At 44.3% G+C, this 8,767-nt stretch overlaps 1 pseudogene; it reads right to left on the bottom strand.

The window, feature by feature from the left end:
• Positions 1-228: 228 nt before the first annotated feature.
• LOC132437413 (parafibromin pseudogene) lies at positions 229-8,148 on the bottom strand (annotated as a pseudogene).
• Positions 8,149-8,767: the final 619 nt, after the last annotated feature.

The raw sequence follows: 8,767 nt of genomic DNA on the forward strand, positions 1-8,767 counted from the left end.
GTACTCTTACCTGAAGGAAACTTACTATGGTTAGAATTCTGCAAAGGTGAGTAAGCTTGTGGTGGCTTCAGACTCTCGATGTCTACCTAATGTCACTCTCTTCTAACCATTTGATGTCAGCTCTGGTATTTCAGCTCTAGAATTAAGAAAAGAAAAAAGGCCTGAAAAGGCATTTAGGGCTGGTGTGTCTATAGTCTTTGATCATGGCAACTCTAATAGCTTTTTCTTTTAGGTGAGTCTCACAGTTTCTGCAGAACTGGAAATTGTCTTCACAAGGCCCCAAATCACCTCTTCACTGGCCAGTTCACGTGTGAGCTAAAGTTGAATCACAAGCAGGGAGAGAGAGTGGACTCAGATGCTGACTGGTCTTCGTGAGTGGGGAAAGCTGGGACTTACCACACTGGTTCAAGTGGCAACACGGTTGTTGCCTACCCAACCCGTTCTCCCCTCTGTTTCACCAATGGAGCTCCTGTCTGGTTCAGAGAGGTAAGGAGACCCGTTCAGCAGTATACTCTGACTAGTCCGGTCTACTCTAGGCCAATCATGTCAATCAAGTTCCTCTCTTGCAAAACTGGATCTCTGGCCTCCACTGAAGTTCAGAGTGGTGTGACCCTGTTAGGGCCAATAATGCACAAGGGGAAGTCTGCCGGCAGGTTTCTGGGAAGGCTATTGCTTCCTAAAAAAAAAAAGACAAGATAGCTGGTGCCTGCCTTCACTGCTTCCTCCTGCCCTGAATGCAGGTGTGATGCCTGCCACTGCAGCAGCCATCTTGTGACCAAGAAGCTTGCAGAATTTCTGCAGGGACATCAGCCCTGACATCATGTTGCTAACTGAACATAGCAGTTGCCTATGTCTAGACTTCTTAGCATGTGAGTAAAATAAACATCCTCCCTCTCTTAAGCTACTGTTGATCAGGTTTTCTACCAAGTGGTCAAGCAGCAGTGTGGTGGCCACTTAGAACGTGATGAGGTTGGCTTGCCGCACTTTGAAGGAGACATCGAGCCCAGGTGGATTTAGACAAGATCAGCGTGCGTCAGCTACCTGTGTCCCAGTCCCACAGGACTACACCAAACAGAAAGGGCCCAACGATGCTGGTGACACAAGCAGTGGGACACTCCGTTCCTGAGGACCACAGCCAAGCAGTTTTAGAGTCTGCATCTGTTTCTGAAGACAGGGGACAGGTGGAAAGTCCCGTGCCTCCTGGGAACCAGGGGAACAGATGAGAAACTGCCTGTGGCATCTCCCACAGGTAGGGCAGTGGATGGAAAACAGCTTGGTGACATTTCCTGTCAAAACTGCCTCTCTTGCTGAGTTCCTAAGAGGATGACAGACATTCACCAAGACAAGTCAGGCTGCGGCTGGGCCTTGCCTCCGAGGCCTGTGGGAGGACCTGGCATGAGGGAACCACGGCAGAGCTGGCCTCCTACAAACTGCAGATAAAAGCCTTTCTGATCGAGAGAGTTCTCATCCCAAGGTAGCATGGGAAAAAGGACTTAAGCTTGTTAAAGGACACATGTTTTTCAGAGGAATAATATATTCTGTTTAGAGTTTTATCTTTTGCTGAAATATTTCGCAGTGTCTCATAAGACTAATTACAAGGACATTTCCCTGCATGCAAAGGTAGTGTCGAAGTACATCCCCAGGCATTGGCAAGGACTGATTCCAAGGTCTTGAGTGTGTGTGTGTGTGTGTGTGTGTGTGTGTGTGTGTGTGTGTGCAAACATGTGTGTGCAGACGAAACATTAGCAGCGCACATCACAGAACCCCAACACACTGTATCAACCTGCTTTCTGCATCTGACTTTCAGAAGTGATGTGTCTTATGACATGTTCAAATTCATCCTCAGCCGTACAAACTAGCTCGTCTCACTCTTATTTCTTAAATAAATCATACAGATGTTGAAATGTGACATTCCAATCTTAACAAGCCTTAAAAGAAACATTTCTACAGCCATCGCCTCTTCATGCCTGAAAGAAAAGCTCAAATCACTGCCAAAACAGAGCACAGGTAACAAGCCTTGCTCATTTTTCACCCTAACTAGCACCGCTTATTCATCTGTCACACCTACGACATCGGGAGATGTTACTGTTACTCATGATTCAAAGTCTTCATAGCATATCACCTTAATGTCCTGAAGGAGAATTTATGATGTCTGTATATGACTCATCCTGGATATCCACAGGGAGATAAACTTAAGATGGGCTTTTTACTGCAGAGTGGAATAGATGCTCTTTGAGTTGGAAGGGAGCTAAAGATCTGAACCTCACCACCCCCCGTGGTACTGGTGAAGGCAAAGTAATTAACCCAAACTGTTACTGAACCAAACTGGGGTCCCCTGGCCTACACACAGTAAGGCCAATCTACTGACACCGGATTGTGGTGAAGGAAAGCACAGCGTTTACTGCGGGCACAGGTGCCAGGCAAGGAGTCCAGGGCAGCTGGTGCCTAAAAGACCCGAACTCCCCGAAGGCTTTCAAGGAAAGAGTTTTAAAAAGGGTGAGGGAGGCATTTTAAGGGGGAGATGTGATGAACTCATGGGCATTCTTCTGATTGGCTGGTGGTGAGGTAACTGGGGGTCAACATCATCAACCAGTCTGGGGTCTACGTGCTGTCGGTCAGCATACAGTTAACTTCTTCCACCTGGTGGAGGTTTTAGAATCTGCAAAGCAGCTCAAAAGATATGACTCAGAATATTTCTCCATAGCCCTTGAGGAGGAACTAAAGGTCCTTGACTTTGTTTAATGACTAAACAATTATTATTTTGTCTTGCTTGACTGTTTTCCTTTCTTTCTGCATTTTCTCACTTCTCTGATTAAATTTACTCTTTCACTAAAGTTTTTCTACAGACAAAAGGCAGGTGGAGGGCTTCCCTGGTGGCGCAGTGGTTGAGAGTCCGCCTGCCGATGCAGGGGACACGGGTTCGTGCCCCGGTCCGGGAGGATCCCACATGCCGCGGAGCGGCTGGGCCCTTGAGCCATGGCCGCTGAGCCTGCGCATCCGGAGCCTGTGCTCCGCAACAGGAGAGGCCATAGCAGTGAGAGGCCCGCATACCGCAAAAAAAAAAAAAAAACATGCTGAGTAATGTCGACAAAAATAATCAATAAACAATCAATAATAAGAATAGAAAAGAGATTTGAGCCAAACCAAGGAGTAGTCCAGGAGTCCACTTCCCAGATGACTCTGAGAAACTGCTCCAGAGAAGCAGGGTTTTCAGCACTTTTTTTTTTTTTTTTGTATACAGCAGTGTGTGTATGTCAATCCCAATCTCCCAATTTATCCCTCCCCCGCCCGCCTTCCCCCTGGTAACAGGAGAATCTTAAAGTTAAAATTAAAGTTATGGTGAAAGCCTTTCTTGGCTGTAGCCAGCTGAGGACAGCTGTGGCAGCCGGCAGCCCCAGGTAAACTTATCTCTTCACTGTGAAATGCCATAAATTTTCATTAGATGATCAATAGAAATGACATGATTGCTCAGGAGCTCAACCCTGATATTTAACTTTCCTCTCCTCGACCTTAACGAGGGCACATATCAGAGCCATGGAGTGGGGTGACATTTACGGCCCTACCACTCTGCTCTGTGATTAGACGCAGATCATTCAGAGGTTAGACTACGGGCTAGTGGTGAGGCTAACATGTTCTAAATGGCAATCGTGGTCATCACAAAACTTGCAATAAGAACAACAAACAATATCCTGTTTCTCAAGTTGCACTTCCCTGTGCCACAGTGGTGGTAGTTTGGAAGAAGCGTCTACTCTGTGCCAGGCCCGGAACCCAAGGGGGAAGGAGAGGAGGGACTTCTGGGACGATGAAGAAATAAAGACTATCAGAAGTTGGGGGAGGTAACGGGAAAAGATAAAAGTCACAGAACCTAAGTATGTTCGCCAGGGTTCTCCACAAAGGGTTAAATTAGGTCTTGTAAGAGAGCAATCTGTGAACTTCATCTTTTTTAAGTTTTTAGTCAATTTATAAAACTTGACTCTTAGCCTTTAGGTCAAGGTATATCCGTGTTTTTAATTTTTAAAAATTTTTAATTTTTAAACGTTTATTATTTTTATTCGAGTATGGTTGCTTTACAGTGTTGTATTAGTTTCTGCAATACAGCAAAGTGAATCAGCCACACGTATACATATATCCCCTGTATAAAATATATCCATGTTTCTTAATCCCAATTTCCAGACAAAGGAGAAACCAACTAATTCAGAATCTCAGGTAGGATGTGTGCTTTACTGTGTAGCTGTAAAGGTTTCTCAGAGCTGTAAGAAGAGTGATCTATCCACAGGATGTTTGTGATAGCTTAGAGTTCTAATACCGTTATATCACGCTGCTGAACATCTGGGTGCAGACAAACTTCGTCATCCTTGAGACCATCTTTAGCTTTAGCAAATGTATCAACTGGTGAACCATCAGGCAAAAGCCACAGCCAATCTTTTAACTGCCAGGAGGGACCCTGAACCCAAACTGGTACAACCTGGTCTCCTACTCTTAAGAAATGTACTTAGGGACTTCCCTGGCGGTCCAGTGGTTAGGACTCCGTGCTTTCACTGCCAGGGCCTGAGTTCAATCCCTGGTCAGGGAACTAAGATCTGCAAGATGTGCAGCATAGCCAAAACATTTTTTAAAAAACAACTTTTTTTAATTAAAAAAGAAATGCACCTAAGGGTCTGGTTACTACTCCATAAGGAACTGGGACAATAATTGTCCTGCCCTCTGGCAGCATCCTCTCTTTCCTTCTCTGAATTATAGTTTTTCTCATTGGCAGCCTTGCTTTTGCTTTTCATCTGATGGGACACATTTCAGATCCTGTAGAAAGTCTTTTGCATTAAGCATGGTTATCAACGTGGTATCGCTGCCTGACTTAGGATGGTAGATGCTCGAGATCCTTTCTTCTGGTTTGAAGGAAGCCTGGCTTGAGAAATTGGTCTCGGAGCTGACCACGTTCAGGACCCTGAGTCTCATGGGCAGAGGCATCCTCCTCTGTTACTGGTTTCAGTGGCCTCCTGCGGGAGGTGGTGTAGCGTCAGTTTTGAAGCGTTGTGTTTCTTCTTTTCCTTGGACTCTTCCCTGGTCCTGTGTGTTTCGGGCAGCTGGGAAAGGGTACTTGGTAACACGGGATCCACAGGTGCTGTATTTGGGCCAGTCCACTGTTCAGGTACATTCCACCTCAGCATCCCCCAAACACCTCTGATTTAGGGCAGTTACATCATCATCTAGATCAGTCTTGATTAGAGATCTTTTCTTAGCCTTATTTTTCACTTTGCAGCAATATTTTCCACAGACTTAGCTTCAGACAAAGACCTCATCTGTTCTGTTTGTACAGTCCATACTTTGGGCCAATCTCTCTTTTTTTTTTTAAGGATGAGAAAAATGAATGCTTGGATTAGGATTTTTTTTTCTTTTTTTATAATTGAAGTATAGTTGATTTACAATGTTGTGTTAGTTTCAGGTGTACAGCAAAATGATTGTCATCTATCTATTCTTTTTCAGATTCTTTTCCCTTATAGGTTATTACAAAATATTGAGTATATTGCCCTGTGCTATACAATAGGTCCTTGTTGTTTATCTATTTTATATACCGTAGTGTGTATATGTTAATTTCAAACTCCTAATTTATCCCTTCCCATCTTCCCCTTTGGTAAACATAAGTTTGTTTTCTATGTCTGCGTGTCTATTTCTATTTCATAAATAAGTTCATTTGCATCTTTTTTTTTTTAGATTCATAAGTGATATCATATGATACTTGTCTTTCTCTGTCTGACTTACTTCACTTAGTATGATAATCTCTAGGTCCATCCGTGCTGCTGCTATTTCATTCTTTTTTATGTGGGCCGATCTCTATCAAGGTTACCCACTCTTCATCTTCAATTCACAGCTCCTCTGCTTCTGCTAAAACTTTATCTGCTGCTCGTTTAACTTGAGCAGATCCCCAAAGACCTATTTCTAGGGGGCATGTCTGTCTATATTTGTTGATGTCGCTGTTTCACCACGAGATATCCAAGTTCGTCTTTCCAGTCAGGTCTTCTAACCATGGGAATATTTTCGGTGGCTGCAGTAGGACATGAACAGCAGGATGAGGTAGGTGCACGTTATTAAGTAGGAATAAGATAGACTCCAATGTGTGGGATTCTCTGGGTTGGTTTCCTTTCCAGTCTCCCAGACCACATAGTTGGTCTCGGCATTCTCGGGCTGCTAGAATGCCTGGCAGTCACTGTGTCGGCCTTCAGCACCATCTCCTGGGTGTTGTACTATTGCAGGAGGCTGAGCACATGTGTCTTCCCCTGGCATCAGCACCTCAATGAACCAGCAGTACTAACAGCTGGCCATGCCTATGATAGCAGCTGGGCCTCCAAGCGTCCCACACTGTGAGGCCTCAGAAAGCCACATGAGAACACCTTACTAGGCCTCTTCCCTCTTGATGTCATTTTTTTATAAGAGCAGGGTCCAAAGTGCCTATCTACAGCAATCACCTTCACTAAGAGGGGTTCTCCAAAGATTTCACACTTCACCTGTCTAAAACTGGCCTCTGGACGACCTGCTCATGTCCACCTAAACCTGCTTCTCTCACCTTTCCCGTCTTAATAAATACAGTCAGCCCTCTATACTTGTGAGTTTGCCTCTGTGGATTCAACCAACCGTGGATTGAAAATATTCAGAAAAAAAATTCCGGAAAGTTCCAAAAAGCAAAACTTGAATTTGCCACACTCTGGCAACTATTTGCATAGTATTTACATTATATTAGGTATTTTAAGTAACCTAGAGATGATTTAAAGAATACAGGAGGATGTGTGTAGATTATATGCAAATATCATGCCATTTTATATAAAGGATTTGAGCATCCTTGAATTTAGGTATCCGCAGGGCCACTGGGGGGTGCTGGAACAGATCCCCCCAAATAAGAGGGACCACTATAGTCCTACTCAGTTGATGAGGATCTTAACCAGAGTTATCCTTCATTTTTCTCTTGTTCCCACCCCGTATCCAACCCAGCCAGAAATCCTGTCTCTGGTCCAAACCCAGTCATCTCTGGGGAGGTTTTCTATAATAACCCCCTATGTGGTTTTCCCATTTCTATTTTTAGCGTTCCCCCCCAAAACACATGCACATAGTTTAGTCTTTAAACTATAGCCAGAGTTTTAAAAGGCAATTGGGATTGTGTCACTCTTTTGCCAATACGCTCTAAATGCACCGACCAACCCAAAGTCCTTCCTGGGGCCTCCATGCCCTGCACAACTGTGTCTCTAGGTGTCTTTCTGACATGATTCACATACTCAATCCCTTGCTCACTCTGCTTGCCACACTGGCTGGTTCTCACAACTCCCCTGCCTGTGTCTGCTCTTGTACAAGCCTGCCCCAGGTCCTTTGCACCTGCTGTTCCCACAGCCTGGAGCTGCTGCTTCTAGGCAGCCCAAAGCTGGATCCTCAATTCACCCACTTCCCTGCTCAGAGACACCTCTCTAGAGAACTCTATTTAAAATGTCACTCCCATCACCTCATCCTTCTTTATTTTTTATCATATCATTTATGGTGACCCAGTATCAGATGGGAAAATTGGAACTTCAAACTGTCCTTATTTCTCTGTTTTTTCCCAAGGACAATTCTGCCAAAGGTAAGGATAATCCAGTGTACAAATAATGGGAACATCCATGTTCAGAAATTGATTGTAATTTGAACTCAGGTCCTGTTGCATCCCTTTGTGGCTCCCTGTGGACTGCTGTAATAACATTTTATAACAGTCTGCCAGACACAATTTAAAACTAAAATCTATCTAAGTTCTTTTCCCCTAACGTTTCTGAGTAACAATCCCAGCCCTGACCATGCAGAGGGTCTGCAGGAGGTGATTTACTGGAATGGTGTATACACCAACCTGGGATTGGTACAGTGGCATCAGTATCGTATTTGCCAAATTATGTTGCTAATGAGGACATTTCCAGGGAGTTTCAATGACAGACTCTTCATTTACTTCCAGAGCTACACGTCCAACTCCAACAGCCCCAGAAACAAGCTTGGTGACATCAGGGCATAAATCACTCTGCAAGTGGGCAAAGAAAATATGTCATGACTTACATTTGCCCCGTGTAATAGAAATTGAAGGAGAACGTTTATTATTTACTTACTTTGTTTCCTTTAGTTTTTAAAATTGTTCTAGTTGAACTATAAAACTCTACCAAATGTTTGGGCTTCCCTGGTGGCACAGTAGTTAAGAATCCGCCTGCCAATGCAGGGGACATGGGTTCGAGCCCTGGTCTGGGAAGATCCCACGTGCCACGTAGCAACTAAGCCCATGCACCACAACGATTGAGCCTGCCCTCTAGAACCCATGAGCCACAACTACTGAGCCTGCATGCCACAACTACTGAAGCCCATGCGCTTAGAGTCCGTTTCCGCATAGGACAGGCGACTGCAATGAGAAGCCCGCGCACCACAACAAAGAGTAGCCCCCGCTCAACACAACTAGGGAAAGCCCGTGCGCAGCAATGAAGACCCAACACAGCCAAAAATAAATAAACAACAAAAAAATAAAAAAACAAAAAGTCTCTACCAAATGTCTTAGACTGACCTACATAGCAGAGTGGAGGAATTTGTAGTGGCAGTTAGAAAACTTAGATTTGTTTCCAGCAATGTGTAAACTTGTGGAAGCAGCTTGCCATCCGTCTGTCCCTTATTATAGTGGAGGATAATACAGTCAAAAACTGTATTCCCATTTTCAGGAAATAACAAGTCCCATAGGCTTCCTCCTTTATAGGAAAAGAAACAGACAACTTAGAATATAAAT

Source organism: Delphinus delphis, chromosome 14 (assembly GCF_949987515.2).
Source record: "Delphinus delphis chromosome 14, mDelDel1.2, whole genome shotgun sequence".
Taxonomy (NCBI): Eukaryota; Metazoa; Chordata; class Mammalia; order Artiodactyla; family Delphinidae; genus Delphinus; species Delphinus delphis.